Source organism: Tamandua tetradactyla, chromosome X (assembly GCF_023851605.1).
Source record: "Tamandua tetradactyla isolate mTamTet1 chromosome X, mTamTet1.pri, whole genome shotgun sequence".
Classification (NCBI taxonomy): Eukaryota; Metazoa; Chordata; class Mammalia; order Pilosa; family Myrmecophagidae; genus Tamandua; species Tamandua tetradactyla.
The window spans coordinates 116,740,910-116,767,608 of record NC_135353.1 but is presented as its reverse complement, the minus strand read 5'-3'; the positions used below and the strand labels follow the sequence as shown (position 1 = coordinate 116,767,608).

General features: G+C 41.9%; 2 long non-coding RNA genes across 2 annotated transcripts in view; one reads left to right on the top strand and one right to left on the bottom strand.

Annotated features, from left to right (window-relative positions):
- The window catches only part of LOC143670864 (uncharacterized), a 110,411-nt gene that overhangs the window by 60,206 nt on the left and 23,506 nt on the right, over positions 1-26,699 (top strand). The window lies entirely within an intron of this gene.
- Positions 13,907-26,699, bottom strand: part of LOC143670862 (uncharacterized) — a 34,927-nt gene continuing 22,134 nt past the window's right edge. The window contains exons 4-5 of the long non-coding RNA XR_013169462.1: positions 14,526-14,739; positions 13,907-14,147 (exon numbers count right to left, since the gene is read on the bottom strand). This is a non-coding gene — a long non-coding RNA (uncharacterized LOC143670862). The remainder of the gene's footprint in view (positions 14,148-14,525; positions 14,740-26,699) is intronic.

The window sequence follows — 26,699 nt, the reverse complement described above, 5'->3', positions numbered from 1 at the left end:
GCAATGAATGATGTTTGATTTAATCAACTGGTGCTTAAATGAGAGACTCAACATAGCACAGCCGAAGCAGCTCAGCATACCTCATCTCAGCACTCGCAGCTCAGCCCAGCCCTTTGGAGATGCAGAAAGAAATCACCCTGGGGAAAGTTGTTGAAACCCAGAGGCCTGGAGAGAAGGCCAGCAGAGATCGCCCTGTGCCTTCCCATGTAAGAAAGAACCTCAGTTGAAAGTTAGCTGTCTTTCCTCTGAAGAACTATACGTTAACTGAATAAATCCCCTTTTATTGAAAGCCAATCCATCTCTGGTGTGTTGCATTCCAGCAGCTGGCAAACTAGAACACTACCTATTATAGCTTGCCAAATCCCAACCAAAACAATTTCTACTAATCCTAAAGAACACCTAGGGCGATATATAAGATTGTACAAAGGTTCCATGCACTAGGGTAAATTTCCAGAAACCTACAACCTCCAGATGTGTTCCTGGACTAGATAAGTCCTGAAATACAGAGGGCCCAGCCTCTCCAGAACATCAACTGGTCCTATCTCCCTAACCCGTACTATCGACAGCCCTTTCCAACATGAAAAATTCAGAATGGCTGTAGCCCAAATACCCCTAAAGAGAGGGATAGAAAGATTAAAGGTGATGGTGGAGTTATACAGAGAAGGTCGGTTTTAACAAAGGAGTATGATTGCTGAATCATTATATTAATATTTGTTTTAGTCTGTAGTGTCTTTGAGCAGCCAGAAGTAAAAACCTAAAATTGTGGAATAGTAGCCCATACCTAACTCTGTTCTACAGCTAATTATTGCAATGTGCTTTCAAATTTATTGCTTTTTTTAATGTTATCTTTTGGAAAAAAGAAAAAAAGGTTGATTGTGATGAAAAATGCACAGCTGTATGATGATGTTATACATATTGGATGCTTACATGGTGTGTTAGTTAGATTCAGTTGTCAACTTGGCCAGGTGAGCATACCTAGTTCTGTTGCTGCGGACACAAGCCAATGGTACGTGAACCTCATCTGTTGCTAATTACATCTGCAGTTAGCTAGGGGGCGTGTCTGCTGCAATGAATGATGTTTGACTTAATTGGCTGGTGCTTAAATGAGAGATCACAACATAGCACAGCTAAGCAGCTCAGCATTCCTCATCTCAGCACTAGCAGCTCAGCCCAGGCCTTTGGCGATGCAGAAAGAAGTCACCCCGGGGAAAGTTGTTGGAACCCAGGGGCCTGGAGAGAAGACCAGCAGAGACCATCTTGTGCCTTCCATGTAAGAAAGAACCTCAGTGGAAAGTTAGCTACCTTTCCTCTGAAGAACCAACAAAATAAATCCCCTTTTATTAAAAGCCAATCCGTCATGTGAATCGACATTTGAGAATAAACTTGGAATATGTCATTGGTAACAGAGTCCAGCAGGAGTTAGAAACAGGGTAAGATAATGGGTAATTGGAGCTGAAGGGATACAGACTGTGCAACAGGACTAGATACAAAAACTCAAAAATGGACAGCACAATAATACCTAATTGTAAAGTAATCATGTTAAAACACTGAATGAAGCTGCATCCAAGCTATAGGTTTTTGTTTTGTTTTGTTTTTACTATTATTACTTTTATTTTTTTCTCTATATTAACATTCTATATCTTTTTCGGTTGTGTTGCTAGTTCTTCTAAACCGATGCAAATGCACTAAGAAACGATGATCATGCATCTATGTGATGATGTTAAGAATTACTGCTTGCATATGTAGAATGGTATGATTTCTAAATGTTGGGTTAAATTTCTTTTTTTCTGTTAATTAATAAAAAAAAAAAAAAGCCAATCCGCCTCTGCTGTGTTGCATTCCGGCAGCTAGCAAACTAGAACACATGGTATGTGAATATGTGTCAATTTAAAATTTTTTTAATTAAAAAATTTTTAAATTTAAGTTGTGAGATTAGCCAGAAACAAAAGGACAGATACCGTATGGTCTCACTGATATGAACTAACATTTACGAATGAACTTGGAGAATTTCGGTTAAGAACAGAGACAAACAGGAGATAGAAATAGTGTAGATATTGGGTGATTGGAGCTGAAGGGATATAGATTGTGCAATGGAACTGATTGTAAAAACTCAAAAATGGACAGAACAATACTACCTAACTGTAATACAATTATGTTAAAACACTGTATGAAGCTGCATGTGAGAGTGATAGAAGGAGGAGGGCTGGGGGCACACAGGAAATCAGAAGGAAAGATAGACAATAAAGACTGAGATGGTATATTCTAGGAGTGCCTAGAGTGTATAATGATAGTGACTAAATGTACAAATTTTAAAATGTTTTTGCATGAGGAAGAACAAAGGAATGTCATTACTGCAGGGTGTTGAAAATAGATGGTAATTCATATTTTAAAACTTTAACTTATGTGTGAGACCAAAGCAAAAAATGTTTATTTGGTACCAAATTTATATTTCAACTAGTGCATTTCCTAATATAACTTATGTGGACAGCTTAATTGAACACCGTAAGTACATGGAACCTTGCGCAGGGCATGAGGTTTTGTAGATTTGTCCAGAGTGATGCCCCTATAAATCCCACAAGGATTTGAACAGTGAATAAAAAGGTATTTGCAAAGTCCCCTTGGGGGAATGGTGAGAAAGGGGAAAAATTCAGCTTCCCCAAGTGGAGAATTCTTGATATTCTCACAGGTAGTGGGGACAGCCAAAGCAATAGGCAGAGCCTCCAATCTTGGGCTTTGTTCATATGAAACTTAATCCCGCAAAAGAAAGGCTAAGCCTACTTAAAATTAGGCCTAAGAGTCACCCCCAAGAGAACCTCTTTTGTTGCTTGGATGTGACCTTGATCCCTCGGCCAACACGACAAGCAAACCACTGCCCTCCCCCTGTCTACGTGGAACATGACTCCCAGGGGTATGGACTTTCCTGGCAACATGGGACAGAATCCTAGAATGAGCTGAGACTCAGCATCAAAGGATTGAGAAAACCTTCTCCACCAAAAGGGGAAAGAGTGAAATGAGACAAAATAAAGTGTCAATGGCTGAGAGATTCCAAACAGACTCGAGTGGTTATCCTGGAAGTTATTCTTATGCATTAAATATCACCTTGTTAGTTAAGGCATAATGGAGAGGCTGGAGAGAAGTGCCTGAAAATGTGGAGCTGTGTTCCAGTAGCCATGTTTCTTGATGATGATTGTATAATGATATAGCTTTCACAGTGTGACTGTGTGATTGTGAAAACCTTGTGTCTGATGCTTCTTTTATCTACCTTATGGACAGATGAGTAAAACATACGGATTAAAAATAAATAATAGGGGGAACAAACGTTAAAATAAATTTAGCAGATTGAAATGCTAGTGGTCAATGAAAGGGAGAGGTAAGGGGTATGGTATGTATGAATTTTTTTCTGTTTTCTTTTTCTTTTTCTGAATCGATTCAAATGTTCTAGGAAGTGGTCATGATGATGAATATACAACTATGTGATGATATTGTGAATTACTGATTATATATGTAGAATGAAATGATCATATGGTAAGAATGTGTTTATGTTTAAAAAAAATTTTTAATTAATAAAAAAGTAAATTAAAAATTCAAGCCTATGGAAACATTGAAAGAATTGTACAGTGAATCCTTGTTACTCTTCACATAGGTTCACGAAAAATTAATATTTTACCACATTCTCTCTCTCTCTCTCTCTCTCTCTCTCTCACACACACACACACACACACACACACCACAGGCACACACCCCTGCCTCCCTCCCTCTCTCTCTGTCTGTTTGTATACACTTCTGTTTTATTTTGTTTTTTGTTTTTCATTTTGAAAATAATTTGCAGGCACCATGACACTTTAATCCTAAATACTTCAGACGGCGTCTGCTAAGAATCAGTATCTTCTTTTATGTAACTGCAATACCATTATCCCTCAGGAAATTTGGCATTGATACAATATATTGTAATTAAATTGATACGAAAATATTGCAGTCTATACTCGGCTTTCCCAGTTGGCTCTTTTATAACTATCTTTCTTTTTTAATATATCTGGGCTCAAATCAAGGCTCACACCTTGCATTTGAGAGTTGTGTCTCTTTAGTGCCCTTTAAATCTAGAACAATCGCCTCACATTTTTTATTGTTTCGTACTTATTCTTATATGACAAGGTGCCTCAGACTCATCCTATTCATTTCCTGCCCCAAGTCTAGAATCAGCCCTTTCTTCCATGAGCCCTAGTTTCTTTTAATGAGAAAGATATTTAGAGACCACGTTCTGGACACTAGGGGTGCTCGTTGCTATTAGACCTATTTCTTCTAGATCTTTTCAGTGAACAACATTGACATGTATTAAAAGAAGAAAAAACGATGACTTCATATTTAAATTTCAGGGGGTCCAAATAATGCTAATAAAATTTGTTTTATCACACAATACGCAGTTTTAAAATAACAAAATCAAATCTTATTGCTGACAATTTTCTTGAATGAATTTTTAAATTTTCTTTGTTCTTACTGTCCTTTAAGAATATCCCCCTACTCCTGCCCCTCCAAGAATGTACAGTCAGAATGCTGTTTGTAGGGTCTGCTGTAATTATTCTCCCTAGGTGGTTATGTCACCAAGAAGATAAATAGTTAGGTTCCTTTGCTTCTATATTTTTTTTATTTTAAGGAATTTTAAAAACTGAATTTTGGTTTTTGGTTGTATGAACCCTTTTTTACAAGATGTCCAAATTAAAAATAAAGGTTTATTCAGGGGAAAAAATTGTTTTTAATAAATTAAATTTTAAAAATAATCCCTTATATCCTGATTTCTTGGTTACAACGTGGTTTCCAGGTTTGAGCTATTATGAATAAAGCTGATCATGTACAGGCTTCTGTCTCAACAAAAGTTTTCATTTCTCTGTGTTAAATACACAGTCGCTACATTGTTTGTAAGGTACTGGACTGCAATATACCAAAAATGGAACGGCTTTAATAAAGGTGTGCTGGTTTGAAAGGATATATGCCCCCTAAGAAAGCCATGTTTTAGTATAAATCCCATTTCGTAAAGGTAGAATAATCTCTATTCAATACTGTATGTTTGAAACGGTAATGAGATCATCTCCCTGGTTGATGTGATTTAGTTAAGAATGGTTGTTGAACTGGATTAGGGGATGACATGTCTCCACCCATTTGAGTGGGTCTTGAGTAGTTTCTGAGGTCCTATAAAAGAGGAAACATTTTGGAGAATGAGAGATTGAGAGAGAGCAGAGAATGCTGCAGCACCATGAAGCAGAGAGTCCACCAGCCAGTGACCTTTGGAGATGAAGAAGGAAGACACCTCCCGGGGAGCTTCATGAAATAGGAAGCCAGGAGAGAAAGCTAGCAGATGATGCCGTATTTGCCATGTGCCCTTCCAGCTGAGAGAGAAACCCTGACTGTGTTCGCCATGTGCCTTCTCACTTGAGAGAGAAAGCCTGAACTTCATCGGCCTTCTTGAACCAAGGTATCTTTCCCTAGATGCCTTTGATGGGACATTTCTTTAGACTTGTTTTAATTGGGACATTTTCTTGGCCTTAGAACTGTAAACTAGCAACTCATTAAATTCCCCTTTTTAAAAGCCATTCCATTTCTGGTATATTGCATCCCAGCAGCTAGCAAACTAGAACAAAAGGGAATTTAATAAGTTGCAAGTTTATATTTCTAAGTCTATAAAAATGTCCAAACCAAGGCCTCTAGGGAAAGACACATTGAATCAAGAAAGGCCAATGGGTCTACAACCCTTCTGTCAGCCGGTTAGTCACGTGGCTGGCGTCTGGCTGGTCCCTTGCTCCTGGGCTCCGTTGCTTTCAGCCTCTGTTCCTGTGGGGGTTCCTCACTTTGGTTCTCCAGGGCTGGCTTTCACCTCTTGGCCTCCCCAGGTTCTCTCCAGGTTCTGGTTTGCTTAGCACCTCATGGCAACTCCATGAGCTCCAAGCATCTCCACACATCCATGTCTCGGTGTTGGCATCTGTGTCAGCTCTGCTCTGAAGTTTCTATCACTTCTGTCATTGTTGAGTTTTCTCAAAAATGTTTCCTCTTTTAAAGGATTCCAGTGAATTAATCAAGACACACTCTGAATGGGCAGAGTTACATCTTCAAATAATCAAAAGGTCACACCCACAATTGGACGTGTCTCATCTCCGTGGAGATAAATTAATAACAAGTTTCTGCCCTACAATACTGAATTAGGATTAGAAGAAATGGTTGTCCCTACAAGATTGGCTCAGGATTAAAATATTACTTTTTGGGGTACATAATACTTTCAAACCGGCACACTGGCAGATTAGAATCTTGCAGAAGAAAAGGCTGGAGAACGTAAAGATAGAGCAATGAAACTATCTCAAATGAAAGCTAGGAAGTGTAAAAGATCGAGCATCAGTGAACTATGAGACAGTTTCAAACTGCCATGTATAAATGTAATTCAAGTCCCTGAATGAGAAAAGGGGCAGGAACTAGAAAAAATGTTTGAATACATATTGCCTAAGGTTTTCTAAATGTAGTGGAAGCCTATAAGCTCTAATTCATGCAGATAAATGAATTGCAGACACAAGACACATGAAGAAGACTACACCTAGACTATATGTCAATCAAATTACACAAAGCCTGTAATAGAGGTAGCAGAATTCTCAGCAGAAGTATCGCAAGCTAAAAAACAGGGGAGCAACATCTTTAAAGAATTGAAAGCAGAAACCATCTGCCTGCGATTGAATAACCCCCTCCCCTGATGTTTTATATTCATTTGCATTTTAGAACCTGTTGGAAGTAAGAAGTGGAGTTACAAAAGGAAAGATACAATACAATAGTAGCAGCATTTATAAATCCCCATATGGTTACAGTTTCTGTACACCATTATTTCTTTACGCTCACTTTGATGAACTTCCTAGTGTCCTTTTCTTTCAGTCTGAAGGACTCCTGTCATTACTACTGTCAGTACTACTTGTAGAGTAGGACGAGTAGTGAGAAACAACCTGAGCTGTGTTTACCTGGGATTGACTTCATCTGTCCTCGTTTTTTTTTTTCTCATGAAACACAAATTCTTCTGCTGGGCTACAGAACAGTAATGGGATTCTTTTTTAAATTATTTTAAATATTTTATTGTAGAAACAACATACAAACATATATTACTGATATAAAACATTTCATGCATGGTGTACAATCCATGCCTCACAATATCATCACATAGTTGTATATGCATTGCCATGATCATTTTTTGAACGTTTGCATGACTCCAGCAAAAGAAATCAAAAGAAAAGCACATACATAACCATACCCCTCACCGCTCCCTCTCACTGACCACTAGTGTTTCCATCTACCCAATTTACTTTACCCTTTGTCTCTCCTATCATTTATTTATTAATATCCATAGTTTTTATTCATCTGTCCATACACGAGAAACAAGGTTCTCATAGTCACACTGTCACATTGTAAACGTTATATCTTTATAGAGGTATTTTCAAGAATCTAGGCTACTGGAACACAGCTCAACAGTTTCAGGTACTTCCCTCCAACCACTCCAACACACCATAAATAACAAGGGATATCTATGTAGTGCATAAGAATAACCTCTAGGATAACCTCTTGTTTCTGTTTGAAATCTCTCAGCCAGTGAAACTTTATTTTGTCTCATTTCTCTCTTCCCCCTTTTGGTCAAGAAGACTTTCTTAATCTCTTGGTGCCAGGTCATGCTCTATCCCAGGCTTTCTGTCTCGCGTTGCCAGGGAGGTTTACATCTCTGGGACTCATGCCCCATGTAGGGGGAAGGCAGTGCATTCACATACTGACTTGGCTTAGAGAGAGAGGCCACATCTGAGCAACAAAAGAGATTCTCTGGGCGGGCCACTGTGGCTCAGCAGGCAGAGTTCTCATGTGCTATGCCTGGGACCAGGGTTCGCTTCCTGGTGCCTGCCCATGCAAAAAAAAAAAAAAAAAAGAGAGAGCTTCCCTTGGGGGTAAGTCTTCGGCCTGATTTTTAGTAGGCTTAGCCTGTCTTTACAGGAATAAGTTTCATAGGGGCAAACCCCAAAATTGAGTGCCCAGTCTATTGATTTGGTTGTCCCCACTGCTCGCGAGTATATCAGGAATTTACCAAAGGGGAAGTTGAATTTTCCCCCTTTCTCCCCATTTCCCCCAGGGGACTTTGCAGAATACTTCTTTATTCACTGTTCAAATCACTCTGGGATTTATCAGGGCATCAGACTAACATGTAAGATAATGTGGAATAGAAGAGAGTCTAGAAATAGGTCTAGGCATATTGGACCAATTCGCTTGTGACAAAGGTGCAAAGGCAATTCAATGGAGAAAGTTCTGTTTTTTCAACAAATGGTGCGGAATCATTTGGAAAACCATATGTAATAATAATAATTTAAAAAGAATGAATGTGACCAACTGTAAGTATCATTCATGGCTGGTGGGACTGCACACTGGTACAGCCTCTCTGGAAATTGGTTTGTCGGGTTCCTATAAAGTTAACACACACTTACCAAATGACTCAGCAACCACACAGCTGGGTACTTATCCTAGAGAAACGAAAAGTCATGTTCACACATAACCCAGTACCTGAATACTCAGCTCCACTGAAACTGGACCCAAAATTAGAAGCAAGCCACATGGGCTTCCACACTTTCAAAGAAAAAGTTGGATCAGAGAACATTAAACAGACAAGGGTGACTTTATTCAAGGGCTGCTGCAGCAGGGAAGAGAGACTAGAACTCAACTTCACCCAGACAGAGGACAGCAGGATTTTTAGGGGCAGAGTAGGCTGCCAAAACAGTCTGTAAACAATGTTAAGGGGGTTGGTTGATTTTTACCTATCCCAGAATTTTCATCTCCTCTAAAAAAAAGGTGGTTTAATTCAATTATTATGTGAACACTTACATAACACAATCTGCATCTTGATACAACAATTCAGAGGGAGAAAAAAAATGTTTTCCATTTCTGAAAAATTTGAACCTGGTGTGACAGGTTTTAACTTTACTCAGTATTCCTGCTCAGTGCACACACTGGGATCACAGTCAGATGGTGAGCTTCTCTATAACTGGGGTAAATTTTTCTGCAAAACCTCAATACACCAGGACCTTTTGCCCTCCTTACTGAGAGATATTTCCAGTATCACCCTCCATCTGACACAAAGCCACACTCTATACATGGTCATGGATTCCCCAACCTGCAAAGTATCAATACCCTTACAGGAAAGCAGTAGAGAACAGCACCACTGTACCCAGTGCTGGGAAAAATTCCTCCTCATTGACAGGTCAGGTTGTCAGAAACTGGCCTTCCTGCCTCAGCCCTGCTCACTGTCGCTGTCCCCAATGCTCCCAGTCGCAGGCAGCCCTGACAAAGCGACATGACTACGGAGTACTGGAACGCGGTGGTGCTGCTGCCCAACCCGGAGCAGATGCGGGTGGCCCGGTGGTGAATGCCGCTGGTGCGAGCTTTTCCAGCAAGTGTGCGATTAGAAAAGTATTAGACACCCACTTCTTCGGCCTCTTTCCTCAGTAACCTGCCAGAATCTCAAGGGTCAGACTCCAGGATCTTTTATGCCTGGCTATGTAACTCTGTCTCGGTTAAGGCAACTTGGTGCTCTTCTCATTTGATACTGAAACAAAGTAGCCTGAGGCATACACTGAGTATATATTTATGGACTTGAATGAGAAGCTCAGCAAATACTCACACGGGGCCAGAAATTGGAAACGAGCCTAATGACCGTCAAACAAGAAGTTGCACGGGAGAATGTTAAAAAAGCAAGGGCAACTTTATTCATGGACTGCTGCAGCACGGAAGAGAGACTAGGACTCAACTTTATCCAGACGAAGGACAGCAGGACTTTTAAGAGTGGTGGTAGGCTAGTGGAAAGTCCTTCCATAATGTTAAAGGGAGTTTCCTTTCTCGCTGGGTAGGGTGAGTGGCTTACTGAAATTGCAATTAGGGCCATTTGGTTTGGAATTTGTTTCCTTTTGCTGTGATTATGCAGTCTGTAACTTGTAAGAAAAGCCAAGAAAGGAAGAAGGAGTAAGGAACTACCTAGTTAGCTGCCTGGAGAGCTTAAAATCCTGGCGAGATGAGGGCAGGTGTCAAGAGTCCCTGAGAAGCCTGCCAGAAATATAGACAAGCTAAAGGGAATTGAAGGGAGTCTTAGTCAGCAGTATAATGGGTAAAGAGATTGTGGTAACTACATATGATGAATGGAAGATTATTTAGCAGTAAAAGGAATGGAGTATTGGCTTGGTCAATAAATTGGAAGAATCACTTTATCATGATAACGTGCTAAATGGAAAAATTTCAAAGCCAGGTAGGAAATTTTTCATAATACTAATATTATGAATATTTTCATAATACTAGGACCAGTAGTCCTAGAAGGCACATTATATTTACAAAGAGAGGCAACCGACAGAAGGCAGATAGGGTTCATTTATTAAGTAAATGTATATTCAGCTCATGCTACAGGCCGGTACTCTCCGGTTCTTGTGCTAAGAACACTGGTGAGCAAAAAGGAAGCAAAACAAGCATAGTTCTTTTCCTCAGGAAGGTTATACTATGATGTTTGAGACAGGAGGAGGGCAGGGCAATTTCTCCGTTCATCTCGTTTACAGTTAATTTTTAACACTTCCAGATTACGCTTTGGTTTACGAAGAAAAATTAATAAAAATATTTGAAAGTCAGTGTCCAGCGATTTTTATCGTGGGGGTCCTCTTATGTTGTAAATGGGAGTTTCAAAAGCTGGAAATTGAGGTCACGATGCAGTATGACTCTCATCATGTTTACAATGCACCTTATAAATGAAAAACCTCCCAGGAAACATGTCACAAAAGATTATTTAAAGGTCATCCCTGGGTGGTGGGATTGTGGATAAGAGAAGGTTTCTTATGACTTATCGGTCTTCCAAATTTTCTAGGTTGAATGGCTTCTATACTGAAAGAATATATTGCTAAGGGACCATAAAACCCAAGCACAAAGTAGGGGAAAGATTCAGGCAAGAGCAAGTATGAAGCTGAAATATTAGGTGCTCAAGCAGTGTCCCAGGAGGAAATGCCTATTGCCCAGCAGTTTGGCCCTGGTGGTGAGGGATTCACCCCTTTTGCAGAAGTTGGAGGGATGCCGGATGTAGAACTAGCAACTAATTTCTGGTCCCTGAAATTCTGTGCAGTTTTTTTCGATCACAAAAGGCGGGGGGGGGGGGGGGGCAGGAGCGATGCGAGCATCCGCTACGGTGCACTAGCACCATCTAGCGGTCAAAGATAGGGAGCGCGGGCGTTGCTGCAGGAAGAACAACATCTTCTGTGTATTTCCTGCCCACAATCCTCGGGATCTTGACTGAGGAACTGCGGCAGGGAAAGCAAGGACCAACCACTGGTCTGGGGCAAGCTGTACGGTTCCCGCTACGCCACAGTTAACAGGAAGACCCCCTCCCCGAATCGCCGGAGCCATAGCAACGACCTCCTGAGGGCCCTCCGCCCTCCGGGGGACCCGGCCTGGAGGGCGGGGCGGGCCTAGGAGTGGCCGGTTCTGCGCGTGCGCGCGGGCGGCCCCAGCGGTCCTGGCGCGTCTTCCTCCTGGGGTCCCCCGGGAGGTGACCGTCGGGGAGGGATGCTGCTCGGCCCGTGGGCTCTGCCGCTCCACGAGCGGGACCTCTGCCGATGCCCTGGCCATTCCCACCCTCCCCCCGGCCCCCCTTGAACACGCTCGTCCCGGGCCGCGTCGTCCTCTGCACCGTCACCTCCTGGGGGACACCGGCTCCCAGAGGATATCGGGGTGGAGACTGGGTTCCTGAGGCCTCGTGGGAGGTGCATTGAAGGCCGGGAGGGCTCGAAGATGAGCGTCCTCCTTCAGCCCTCACCCTCCCTCTATCCCAGTCTGAAAAATGAGAGGTTTTTGGACTTTTCACGTCATTTGTAATCGGTGATTGCCCCACCAGTTTCCCATCAGTGGTGGAGTTTGATAGTTGAGGTGATACTGATTTCATGGGGCTCCGTGTCTCCACACGACGTGATTTCACATGGTTGCTGCATTGAGAGACTTGCTGCCCGGGAGGGCGTGTCCGCATTGTGAGTCCCCAGGCCTGAGGCTGAGTGTCCAGCCTTAGGGTCAGACTCCCACCATCAGAGTATGTGACAGCCCATCTGCTTCATCAAAACGTTAGAATGGGCATAGCCAATACCCCTAAAGTGTGGGATAGAAAGATCAAAGGTGGTGGAGTTACACAGAGAAGGTAGGGTTTAAAAAATAAGTATGATTGCTGAATCATTACATTGATATTTCTTTTAGTCTCCAGTATCTTAGAGCAGCTAGAATTAAAAACCTAAAATTGTGTATTTCTAACCCATGACAAACTCTGAAATCTGCTGTGTATCTATTTGTTGAAGTGTACGTTGAAAATCAATGCTTTTTCTTTTTCTTTTCTTTGTCTGTATGTTATGCTAACAATTAAAAACCTTAAAAAAAAAAATCTCAGGGCTTCTCAAAGCACCGGCTGCCCTGTGAGAGCAGGGGCAGCCTTCTCCTCCCCATCTCCAGGTAACTCAGGGTGCAGGAGCTCAGTGCTATCAGCCCTGGTGACGGGCAGGTCTCCCTGGAGACCAGGTGACCAGAGGGAAGAGAGGACTGTTAGCAGACAGGCAGGCCGTGACTCCAGATGAAAGGAGAGCCGGGGCTCCATCCTCTCTGCTCCAGACCAGGGGCTCGGTCTCATCAGGTGGCATCCTGCATTCCCTCCAAGGGCTCTGAATGGGGTCTGTTCTGGAAACAGAGCTTTTTCATCCCGGGAGTCCCTAGTTAAATTGTTCTACTTAACCTGAGAGCTGAAGGTAAGTAGGAATGAGGCAGATGAAAGGGGAGGAAGAGTGCACCAGACAGAGGGAACAGCTGCGTGAGGTTGTGGAAAGGAGAGAGAGGAAGTCTGTCTGAGGAACCCAGGGGCTTTAGATTGGCTGGAACACAGAGTGTGGGTGGGAGAGAAGGAGGGGCCTGCTCCAGATGTGCTTTGGGGTGAGCAGGCCTCAAGGCCCTAGTCCAGGGGCCCGGATGTTACCCTAAGAGCAGCAGGCAGCCCCTGCAGTGTCCAGCAGGACTGACAGGACCGACCGACTGGATGAGGATTTAAGAAAGGTGCCTCAGGCACTGGGATGGAGAATGGGGGGGACGGGTCAAGGCTGGTGGCAGCAGGACCAGCTGTGAAGTCATGGTTGTCCAGGAGAGAGATGAGGGTGACCTGGACCAGAGAACTGACCGTGTGAGGAAGAAAAATCAGCTCAAAAATCATGTTAGAAATACTTTGGAAGTAGGGTTGGTAATGGTGGATAGTGGTGAGACACAAGGAAGAATCAAGGATGGCTTTAAAGTCCTCTGGCCTAAGCAGCTGGGTTAGGGACCATAGAGGAGGTGCAGGTGTGTGCGAAGTGGGGGTGGATGAGCTTGCTTTTGGGCACATTTAGTCTTAGTTGTCTGTAGGCCTCTACCACTTTCTACATGTGTGAGTTGGGGAGTTACCATAAAGTCTCTGTGTCTTAGACATCTGTAATATAAGAGTGATGATAATTCATAAAAATATCTAATTTTCGTTTCATTCATTCAGTCTAGCAGCATGTTCTCATTGTATACAAGAGGGTGCTGGTTTGCTGCTAGGTACTCCTTAGGTAAAATGGGATTTTCTCTACTAAGCATATATCTCCTTGGGTTTACATATCAACGCTGTGTATTTTCCTGAAGCAGCATGTGCTCCCACTGCTAAATAAAAATGAAATAAACTCAAGGTAACCAGTGTTTATGATCACGTGTGTGGACCCTAATGAGAATAACATCAAAATCCTGTCAAGGGAGAAACCCATCTTCCCGCATCACCACTGTTTTAGTTTGCAAAAGCTGCTGGAATGCAATGTACAAGAAACAGCATGACTTTTTAAAAGGGGAATTTATTAAGTAGCAAGTTTACAGTTCTAAGACAGTGAAAATGTCCAAACTAAGGCAAGGCTTGTCGAAACTAAGATGGCCATGAAAAGATCTTGGTTCGAGAAGGCTGATGACATTTGGGGTTTGTCTCTCAGCTGGAAAGGCACATGGCGATATCTGCCAGCTTACTCTGTAAGCTTCTTCAAGGGCTTCCCTGGGCAGTTTTTTTAATGCATCTCCAAAGGTCTCTGGCTGTGTGGGCCCTGCTGGGTGTAAAGCTTTTTCAAAAATGGTTCCCTCTTAAAAACTCCAGCAAGCAACCCCACCAGGAATGGGTGGAGACGCATCTCCATGGACACCACCTAATGAAAAGTTACCACCCAAAATTGGGAGGATCACATCTCCAGGGAAACAATCAGAAAGGTCCCACCCAGCAAAACTGAATGAGGATTAAAGGATATGGCTTTTCTGGGGTACATAATTAACTTCAAACTGGCACTACCACCACCCCTTTCACGTCCTCCACACCCTCCATCCTCTAGCCCCTCTGTCCCTCCATGGGGTGGGGGTAAGCCTTTAGAACCCAGTTTCTCTAACGCTTCCCTTCTCTGTGAAGTCATCTTCCCTGCCCAGGAGGATACCTTGGACTTCTTCAGCGCAGTCTACCTGTAGGACTGTCAGACGAGGAGGTCTGTAGTTTAAGAGAAAATTGTGCTGATATACGGATCTGGAAATCATCAGTACATGGCTGCATAGTAGGCAGGGAATAAGCCAGGATTCCTGGATTCAAATCAAATCACTTATTCCCTGTGTGACTTTGGGCAGGTTAATCTCTCTGTGGCTCAGTTTTCTTATCTGTAAAATGAGAATGATTATAAATATTCTGGGGTAATTCCTCATTTTTACATCCTTTATTTAGACCACTAAAATTTTACCTTTTGAAAACTATAAAGTGCTGTTGAAGTGTGGTTACTTCCTCTGTAAGAAGTTAATCTCCCAATGGAAAAGAATTGAGTGTTCAGAAATAGCCCATCTCATCTACAGACAATGGATTTTTTTTTTAAGGCAGCCAAGTCCACTCATTGGGACAGAGCAGCCTCTTCAACAGATAGTTCTTGGAGAACTAGATATCCATATACAAATGAATGAAAGAGAACCCCTATTTCATACTTTGTACAAAAATTATCTGATAATGGGTCAAATACCTAACATTAGAGCTAATAATAAACATTTAGAAGCAAATGTAGGGAAAGATCTTTAATTTCTTGTTATTACAGGAGTTGGTTTTCTAAACTTTACACCCAGGCTGCAAACAATAGAAGAAGAAATAGCTAAAATGGGAAGGTCTCAAAATTGAATACTCTGTGCGTCAAAGGACTATGTCAGAAAAGTGCAAAGGCAGCTATTCAATGGGAGACAATATTTGGAAACCAGATATCAGATAGGGGGTTAATATCCAGATTACATAGACATGCTACAATTCAACAACAACAACAAAAAGACAACCCAATTTTACAAATGGGCAAAAGACATGGATAAACCTTTCCCAAAGAGGAACTCCAAATGGCTCTAAAGCACATGAAAACATGCTCAACTTCAGTAACTATTAGGGAAATACAAATGAAAACCACAATGAGATACCACCTCACACCTACTAGAATGGCCATTAGCAAAAAAAACAGAGAACTACAGGTGCTGGCGAGGATGTGGAGGAATAGGCACACTCATCCACTGTTGGTGGGAATGTGGAAAGGCGTAGCAGCTTTGGAAGGCAGTTGTATGGTTCCTCAGGAACCTAAGTATAGATTTGCCATATGATCCAGCAATCCCATTACCAGGTACATACTCGAAAGAACTGAAATCAGGGACACGGACAGACATCTGCACACTGATGTTTATAGAGGAATTATTAACAATTGCCAGTAGATGGAAACAGCCTATGGACAGCTATGGACAATGGTTATAATATTACTTTAATAATCCTTCAATAATTGTAACAAATATAACTAGTTTAAAAAGAATAGAATTCAAAAGAACTGTTATCAATTGTAACCGATTTTCCACACCAACGGAAGTATTGGTGGTGGGGTGGTTTAAGGGAATCCTGTATTTCATGCCTGAGAGTTTGTTCTTTTAAAAAAAAAATCTAAGTTTAATAAGATAAACATAGACCTTTCACAAAAAATTTAGGTATGAATCCAACCTCCATATTTCAGTTAACTTTAACTGTTGTTTCAAATTATCCTCTCCAAGTTAAAATAATATACCAAAGAGAGCAACCAGTAACTTCTGACTTGAAAAAAATAAATTCAATCCCAGAATTATATTAACTTGTAAATGAGGAAAGATAGGGAAATGTAAAAATATTCCAACACCGTAAGCTTCTGCTTATTAGAAGGAGTTTGAAAAAAAAAATGAATCACTTTGAGTCCCAGTTACAGAACCCCTTTTCTTTTTAAGATAAAAATTCTAGGCAGGACTTCTGGGAAGATGGCCGACTACAGAGTTTGAGATTAGCCCTGCTCCACGCAAAAGTCTGAGAAGGGACAGGACGGCGACTGAGGCGGCAAGTCAGGAGTGCGGCTGACCTGGGAGACCCTTCTGCACCATATGTGGCAGCCCTGGTTGCAGAGGCCGAGGAACCGAGAGACAGAAAGCTGGAGACAGGCGCAGAGGAGCGGAGCCAGCGGGACTGCATGGAAAGGAACACGCGACTAGAAACAGTCCCAGGCTCACGCATGCGCACAGGCCCCCAATCACGTCATTCAGCCCTGGGAACCTTACTTCACAGCAGTCCTAGAAATGCACATGCGCACAACCCTCAGCCTCACTTCCGAGCTCTGAGAAAGTGCGGACATGTGCAGCTGGGTCACATCTGCCCCTAGTCCACAAAGTCAAAATGGCGACCTGATGCCTCAGCTCTAGCATGCGCGCATAGGGCCCCAAGTGTTAGTCCAGCGCACACCAGGGTTACGCCCCCCAGATCCGTGCACCCGCACAGCTACATCCTTCCTGGCTGCTGGACGCCCACATTCACAAGCATCAGCATAACATCCCCAACCTGCGCCCACACCTGCCCTGAAACAAATCACCGTACAGAGTATTCCACTTCGTGGCCTGCTCCCTGCTGTACAACCATCCCACAAACACAAGGCCTTAGACTACTGAAAGAAATCAACTCCGAAAGTAAATCAATCAAGATATTTACATGCCACGAAGATAGCAGAAGATCACTAAGCATATCACAATGCAGACAGACATAGCCCGGCCTAATGACCAAAATAAAACACCAGAGGAGACACAGACGTTGGAATAACTCTTCAAAGATGTTCATACAACACTACTTAATAAAATAAGTGGGATAGCAAACGACATAAAGGAGACAGTAGAAGAGCACAAAGAGGAATTTGAAAGAATCAATAGAAAAAGAGCGGAAATCATAGAGATTTAAGACTCTGTTGACCAAATAAAAAACATACAAGAGGTATGCAGCACCAGATTTGAAGAGACAGAAGAAAGAATAAGTGATATAGAGGATAGGATACTTGACTTCGAAGAGTCAAAACAGCAAATGGCAAAAAAAAAAAAAAAAAAAAAGAATGGGAACTCAGGGAAACGATAGCCAAAACAAAGTGCACAAATATAAGAATCATTGGTTTTCCAGAAGGAGAAGAAAGGAGTAAAGGGCTAGGAAGAGTAGTTGAGGACATAATGGGGAAAAACTCATAAAGGACATAAATATACAAGTCAAAGAAGCCCAACAAACTCCAAACAGAATAAATCCAAATAGGCCTTCCCCAGGGCACAGACTAATCAGTTTGTCAAATGTTGAAGAAAAGCAGAAAATCCTGAAAGTGGCAGGAGAAAAACAATCTACTACATACAAGGGAAATCAAATAAGACTGAGTTCAGACTACTCAACTAGCACCCTGGAGGCGAGAAGGCAGCGGTATGATATATTCAAGATCCTGAAAGAGAAAGACAAAAATCCTGTATCCAGCCAAGCTGTCCTTCAAAACTGAGGAAGGGATTAAAGTTTTCACAGACAAAGAAGTCCTGAAAGAATTTGTCACCAAGAGATCAGCCCTACAAGAAATACTAAAAGGAGTTCTGCTGGCTAAAAAAAAAAAAAGGCAGGAGAGGGAGGTCTGGGGGAGGGCACAGAATTGAAGAGTACCACTAAGGGTAATTTCAATAATACAAAGAGAAAGAGGGAAAGGAATATCATAAAGGTATAATCAGATTCTTATAATACAGAATATAGGGGACGTAGAGATACATAGAAGCTAGAGATGGGTGAACCATTAGCTAATGAGGTTGAACTCCAATGTAAGGGAATAGATAGGAGTGAAGGTGATTCTCTAGTGGGTCTAGAAGTAATATTACCATATTGAAGATGAACAAGATTGAAAAGAAATGTATAGACCTACGTGTCCCACTGACTCACACTAGAAATATGAATGAGTTCTCACAAGAATTACTTCCAAGATATGATTCACGTATATAGAGTGTTTAGGTTCAGGATACAGGGGAAAACTGCTATTGCATGCTATGAGCTATGTTCAAAAGGAAACCATCAGCACTACTATAGCAACAGTAGAGGTAAATAATGGGGGGAGGGACAAGAGTTAAGAGGAGGTTTAGATTTCCTATTGGGCAAGGGTGTGTTTATTGGTTTACTTTCTCTTGGGAACAATGAAATTATCTAAAATTGAGAATGTTGATGGACCGTGGACTTTGGGCCTTCTATATGATGCCCGATGAATGCAGGTGGCTGAAGGATGCACTGACGGAGAAGTAGATTGGCAAACGATGGTGTATATTTATGAACGAAGATTGTGCTGCTACAAAAAGGAACAAAGTCGTGAGGCATGCAATGATGTGAATGAACATGTGGGACATTTGGTGAGACAAAATAAGCCAGAAACAAACAAACAAAAAAAAACAATGGTATGGTCACCTTTAGAAAATACTTCTAAGAAAACAGGGGCCTAGGCTGTAAGCGTTTAGAGCAGACACAGTAAGTCCAGAGTCGTGATTATCATTTCTGGATTTTGAGAGGCTATTTTAGATATATAACCTGATATTTAGGGATAAGAACGACCAAACAGGAGGGGGTGAAAGTAACTTAGAACATAAAGAAGACAGTGTCTATATTTTAGAACCACACATACTCTTTGAGACCAATGGAAGAAAGGTTTACTTGATCTGGAACTGAAATTTTCGGTAGTACATAATCTAATTCAACCTATCTGCATAGCTCATTTGAACACAGAAGCAAAGACTAACAAAGAGGTACTTGAATCCTGTATAGATTATTGTAATGCCTGGAAACATCCTAGAGTATATCAAAAAGTATTGACAAAGACTCCTGAGGGAGGGGAGAAAGACTATGGAACTATTAAACTTTACCATCAGGTAATCCCCAGATACTGTGTCAAACTTTAGGGACACCCAAATCAACAGGCCATACCCTCGATCATGAGGCTTACTCTTGTGAAGCTTACGTAGGTAGCAGAGAAGCTTAGACTACCTATAGGCATGCCTGAGAGTTACTTCTCGAGGACCTTTTTTGTTGATCAGATGTGGCTTCAGTCTCTCTAAGCCCAACTCTGCAAATGAAATCATTGTCTCCCCACTACGTGGGACATGACATCCAGGGGTGAAAGTCTCCCTGGCGATGTGGGAAAGGACTCCCAGGGATGAATCCACATCTGGCACTGTGGGATCAACAATTCCATCCTGACCAAAAAGGGGAAAAGAAGTGTAATTAATAAAGTATCAGTGGCAGAGAGAGTTCAAATAGAGTCAAGAGGCTACTCTGGAGGTTGCTCTTATGCAAGCTTCAGGTAGACCTTGCTACCTATCATAACCTGCCAATCCACAACCAGGACCATTCCAGCCAATCCTAAAGAACACCTAGAGCAATAAAAAGATTCCACAAGGTTTCCATGCACTAGAGTAACTTTCCAGATACTACAACCTCCAGCTGGATCTCTGTTCCAGATAAGCCCTGAAACCTAGCCCAGTCTCTCCAGAACATCAGATAGTTTCATCTCCCTACCCCATATTAATGAAAGACTCTTTCAATATCAAAAATTCAGAATTGCCACAGTCCAAACAACCCTAAAGAGAGGTATGGAAAGATCAAAGGTGATGGTGGAATTATACACAGAAGATAGGATATAACAAATGAATATGAATGCTGAATCATTAAATTGATACCTCTTTTAGTCTCTAGTATTTTAGAGCAGCTAGAAGTAAAACCTAAAACTGTGAAATTGTAACCCATGTCAAAGTTTGACATATGTTCTATAACTAATTGTGGTGCTGTGCTTTGAAATTTATACTTTTTTTGTATATATGTTATTGTTTACAAAAAAAGAAGGAAAAAAAGTTGATTGTGATGATAAAAAATATTTAAATCCTCTAGCCTCCTATATTCTGGAGCAGCTAGAAGGAAAAATCTGAGAGGATCGTTTGGTAGCCCATGACAAACTCTGAGATCTGTTGAAGCACTTGTTGAAGTGTGCTTTGTATATATGTTATACTATACAACAAAAAAGTTAAAGAAAATTCTCCTGCAGATTTTTACTAGTTAAATCATATTCAGCACTGTATAATTCTATTCACAACATAGCTCTATTAGATGAGGAGAATAGTGGAACAAAGTTCTGCAATTCACAAGGATAAAGTATTCGTAAATCCTTATTAAAACCTGTGAACCATGAGTATATTTATGGCTTATAACCTTATGCACAGAAATGTATTTAACAGAGAGAAAGTTTGAAAAGAGGTTTCTAAAACCAAAATTTCCCTAATAAATTATTTTCCTTAATTAAAAAATAACTATAATGAGAAACATTGTTCATCAGGTTAGGAAAATTCCAAGCGTGGAACATGCACTCTGTTGACGATGCGGTTGGGAAGAAGAAACACTTTGATATTGCTGGTGAGTATGTAAAACCTCTAAACAGGGGAATTCAGCAACATCTAAATCTCCCCTTTCTCCCATCAATAGATCATCTAGGAATTCATCCTGAACATACTAGGCCATCAATAAGGAAATACGTTTTGACATTATTTGCAATTGCGAAACATTTGAACGCCAAGCATAGAAGATACATGCTTGAATAAAATATGATAGAATCATATATCACAGTTCCATGTACCTGTAATAAGAATAAGGAAGATTTCTAATTTAAAAGGATGTCAAGGATTTATGAACCATGCTACAAATAAATGTGGGAAATGTGAAAAATTGTTAGTGTTACAATGTGATTGTGTGATTGTGAAAACCTTGTGTCTGATGCTCCTTTATCTACCTTATCAACAGATGAGTAAAACATGGAATAAAAGTAAATAATAGGGGGAACAAATGTAAAAATAAATTTAGATTGAAATGCTAGTGATCAATGAAAGGGAGGGGTAAGGTATGTATGAATTTTTTCTTTTGTTTTTTTATTTCTTTTCTGAATTAATGCAAATGTTCTAAGAAATGATCATGATGATGAATATGCAACTATGTGATGATATTGTGAATTACTGATTATATACGTAGAACGGAATGATCAAAAGTTAAGAATGTTTGCATTTGTTTGGTGTTTTTTGGTATTTTAAAAAAATTAATAAAAAATAAATAAATAGAAAAAAATTGGTGTTAGAGATGCTAATTGCTCATAAGTTTTGTCTTCTATGACTCAAATTCATATTTAAATGAATGAATAAACTACGGGCGTGTATCTGAGCACCTGGGCATGTGTGACAAAACCTCCAAACCTTACCTAATTATGTGATCTTAAGGTCATGACCATAAGAAAACGGGCCTCTCATCCTAACTACACAACAATATTCCAGCACAGTCGCTAGCAACCCTCCTTCATTATAATGACCCCCCGATTATTCATGGAGGAGGCAGAGGCAATCTGGCTGATAATACTGACCTCTCGAAACCCAATCTACCTTTCCTGGTTCTGGTATTTTCTGCCACCTCTCTGCTTACAGTGCTCCTGACTGAAACCAGCCCTCCCACCCATGCTCAGGGTCCCAGACCTTCCATCTCAAGGGCTTTGTCCTGCCATTGTCCTCTCTCCTGAATCATCAATTAGTCACTGTATATTAGAATGATCCATAAGCTAAAGGGGAAATAAAACGTCTATGCTTCCGCAGCTACTGCAGATTTATTTGTTGCCCTTCAAAGCGAAACTGCCTCAAGTTACCCTGAGACCCTCCCCTCCTCGGCCCCTTCCACTGAGCTGGGGGACGCAGAGGTGGCCAAGCCGGGTGTGCGGAGTGAGGGTGCAGAGGTCCACAGGGCCCGGGACGAGCGTGTTCAAGGGGGGCCGGAGGGAGAGTGGGAATGGCCAGGGCATTGGCAGAGGTGCCGCTCGTGGAGCGGCAGGACCCACGGGCCGAGCAGCGTCCCTCCCGGACCTCTCACCACAGCATCAGGAAGGTCACCTCCCGGGGGACCCCAGGAGGAAGACGCGCCAGGACCGCTGGGGCCGCCCGCGCGCAGGCGCAGAACCGGCCACTCGTAGCCCGCCCCGCCCTCCAGGCCAGGTCCCGCGGAGGGCGGAGGGCCCGCCTGAGGCCGTTGCTATGGCTCCGGGGCCGCGGGGAGGGGGCTTCCTGCTAGTTGGGGCGCTGTGGATCCAGTTCGGCCGGGCCCAGCCCCGCCTCTTGAGCTTGCTTTCCCTGCTGCGGTTCATGAGCCAAGATCGCAAGATTGTAAACAAGAACCAGCGGAGAAGGTTGCCATTTCAGCGGCAACAGCCGCACCCTATCTCTGTGGCCGCTAGATGGCGACGGTCGCCCGCGTTGCTCCTACCCTGCTTTTTGTTCTCGGAAAAACATGGCAGAGCCATTTCAGGGAACAGAAACCAGTTCCTGTTTCTTCTAAACCCAGCACTCGGCCGCTTCTGCTAATGGGGTGGATCCCTTACTGCCAGGGACGAAATTGGCTTGTTCTCCGATTGGCATTCCTTCTTGGGGCACTGCGTGGGCCCCTTGTATTTCTGCTTCTCTCTTTGCTCATGTCAGAATCTTTCCCCTAGTTTGTGCTGGGGATTTATGGACCCTTAGCAATATATTCTCTCAGTATAGAAGTCATTCAACGTAGACAACTTGGAAGACCGATAAATCATAACAAAACTTCTCTTATCCACAATCCCATCACCCAGGGATGACCATGAATAATCTTTTGTGACATGTTTCCTGGGAGGTTTTTCATTTATAAGGTGCATTTTTAACATGATGACGGTCATACGCCATCGTGACTTCAATTTCCCGCTTTTTAAACTCCCATTTACAACATAAGAGGACCCCGCGATAAAAATCGCTGAACACTGACTTTCAAATATTTTAATTCATTTTTCTTCGTAAACCAAAGCTTAGTCTGGAATTGTTAAAAATTAATAGTAAGCGAGATGAGCGGAGAAATTGCGCCGCCCTCCCTCTGTCTCAAACCTCATAGTGGAACCTTCCTGAGGAAAGAGCTGTGCTTGTTTTGCTTCCTTTTTGCTCCCCAGTGCTCCTGTCAGCGCAAGAACCAGACAGTGCTGGCCCGTAGCATCCGCTCAATATACAATTGTTTAATAAATTTACCCTATCTCCTTTCTTCCCGTTGCCTCTCTTTATAAACATAATGTATTTTTTATACTACTGGGATCAAACTATTACAACAATTTTCTTGCGTCTTAAAATTTTTTCCATTTAGCACATTAGCGTGATAAAGTGAATTATCCGATTTGTTGCCCATATCTAGTTTCTTTTATTGTTAAATAATCTGCCATTATATGTTGTTACACAGTTTCTTTACCCATTGCACTGCTGACCAAGACTCCCTTAGCTTCCCTTTAGCTTGTCTGAACTTCAGGCAGGCTTCTCAGGGACTCCTGACACCAGACCCTCATGTCGGGGCACCTGAGAGGCACCTAACTAGGTGGTTCCTTATCTCCTTCTTCCTCTTTCTTGGCCTTTCTTACAAGCTACAGGTGACACAATCACAGCAAAAGGAAACAAATTCCAAACTAAATGGCCAGAAATGCCGCTTCAGTAAATCACCCAACCTTCTTAACATTGTTTACGGACTGTTTTGGCAGCCTACTCTGCCCCTAAAAATCCTGCTGTCCTTTGTCTGGATGAAGTTGAATTCTAGTCTCTCTTCCCTGCTGCAGCAGTCCAACAATAAAGTCACCCCTGTCTGTTTAACATGGTCTAATACAACTTTTCTTTGACTGTGTGGAAGGCCATGTGGCTTGTTTCTAATATTTGGCCCAGTGTGAGTGGAGCTGATACAAGTATTCAGGTACTGGGTTCTATGTGAACATGACTTTTCATTTCTCTAGAATAAGTACCCAGCTGTGTGGTTGCTGAGTCATTTGGTAACTGTATGTTAATTTGATAGGAACCTGACAAACTTTTTCCAGAGAGGCGGTAACATTGTGCAATCCCATCAGCTATGTATAATAGTTACAGTTGGTCACGTTCATTCTTTATTATTATTATTATTGCATATGGTTGTCCAAATGATCCATTTCTTGAAAACACAGTCCTTTCTGCATTGAATTGTCTTTGCACCTTTGTCACAAATGAATTGATCCAATATGCGTGGTCCTATTTCTACACTGTCTTCTATTCCACGGTATAACATTATCTTGATTTCTTTAGTTATGTAAATAAATCGTAAACTCAGCCATTGTAATTACCCCAACTTTGTTCTTGTTTTTCAAAATTGGTTTTTGCTATTCTCAATACTTTGCGAATACTTTCACTTTCCAAATGAACTTCAAATCAAGCAGTCGATATCAACAATAAATCTTGCTGAGATTTGGTTGCAATTTCATTAAATGTATAAATAATTTTGGTAAGTTTACCCTGATACCAAAACCAGACAAGGGCATCACAAAAAAAGAAGCCTACAGGCCAAAATCTCCCATGAAGATAGATGTAAAATTCCCCAAGAAAATAACAACATAGTCACTCTAGCAACAGATGAAAAGAAGCATATGCCATGACTAAGTGGGGTTTACCCCAGAATTCAACATTGTTATCACATGCAAACACAGTTAATGTAATCACAATATCAATAGAAAAAGGGACAAAAATTACATGATCATCTGAAAAGATAAAAAAAACATTGTCCAAAATTCAACTACCACCCCCCCTTCATGCTAAAATTATGAGGTCAAAATTACCTATTTTTTCTCGCATATTGTCTGCTATTCTTTCTTTTTTTTTTCGCTTCGGTCATCTTAAAGGTCTTTACAATTGGGCTCCCAGCCACAGGACCAGTGGTTCGGACCTGGACATGCCTTTTATTAGGGACATGAGTCAATCTCCAGCAGTGACGAATTATAATAAAAAGGAAAAAATGCATCTTGACAAGTTTTAAAAATTAAGCCTAAGGGCTAATTCATCTACATCCCATAATACAAATTTGAGCCATCTTTAGTTTTAAAACAACTATCATTTTATGTCTTACTAATTATCTATGCAATGTTCTACAAACTTTGAAAGTAACGCAGGCATAAGGATCTTCACAAGAAAGAAAAAGTAACACGTTTCTTTGTCAGATGAGGAGTTTCACCTTTAAAATCTTTATTTTGTGCAATGGTGGCTCAGCGGCAGAGTTCTCGCCGAGCATGCCAGAGACCCGGGTTCGATTTGCGGTGCCTGCCCTTGTTAAAAGAAAAAAAAATCTTTGCCTCATTTTTACAATCTTTGATTTCAGGAATATAGAGCACAGCAAGTTCAATGAAAGTTTAAAAACATACATTTATTTCTCTTCTTGGCCTAACAAATCTCTCTAGCACAGCACTTAATGATTAAAACCTGGATTCCTTTCTTAAAGTGGAGCTTCAAGTCTCTGATTTTGGATTTCCCTCTACAAGGAGAGTTCTGGTTACATCAGTTCAATCTAGACTTTTATTCGAGGAATTCTGGAATAATGTTCATGCAGGGGCCACATTCCAGACCTAGTAAGTCACAACCTCAGGGACTGCGCCTGCCCCTCCTCCCTGCCCTCACATCTGCTCCCTGAAAAACCCTTCTTGGGAGACTGGATGCACAGCTGAGGCTGAGAAGCGTACGCTCACACTCCATTTCACCTGTCCTGTTTTTAAATGCAATCTTCACCTTTACAGCAATTTTTTATATTACTGAAATTTTAAAAACCATTGTCATTATACCATCTCTTTTGAGAGCCATTCTTGGCCTATTTACTTCATTTTACAGCCATATTTAGAGCAATTACAAGGACTCTCGAGTGTGTTTATACCGCAAACTCCCCTTTCTTACTCGAGGGGGGGGGCAGGGCACGGCCGGTGGAAAGGGGCCCCGGGCTCCACTGTCCTGGTCGCTGTTCTCTTGCTCATCCCCACCCAGTCCTCAGCTCAGGTATGGAGCCCTTGTGGGTGGGACAAAACCACACACCGCCCCAGCCTCACCCTCTACATGTCTCCCTGTGACCAGACCCTGAAGCTCAGGGTAAGCTTGGGTACCAGGGAAACTGCAGCCGAGTTTGCCAGATTCCTAAGGAATAGAAAAATAAGTAGAAATTTAAGACATGGAAGGGAATTCGGGTGTCTGCACACAGGTACAGAATTGTGAGTCCCAAGAGGTATCTTCATGCAAAGGGTTCTTGCATACACACACACACACGTGTACACGTGTGCTCTCACAAGCATTCCCTGAGCCCAGAAATACACATTAATTCCATCTGGTTTAGATCATCAAGGACACGTGGAGAAGGCAGGCAATGGGCCTGGCATTATAGGCAGGACCCAGAATACGAAAAAGGGGATGGGAGATTC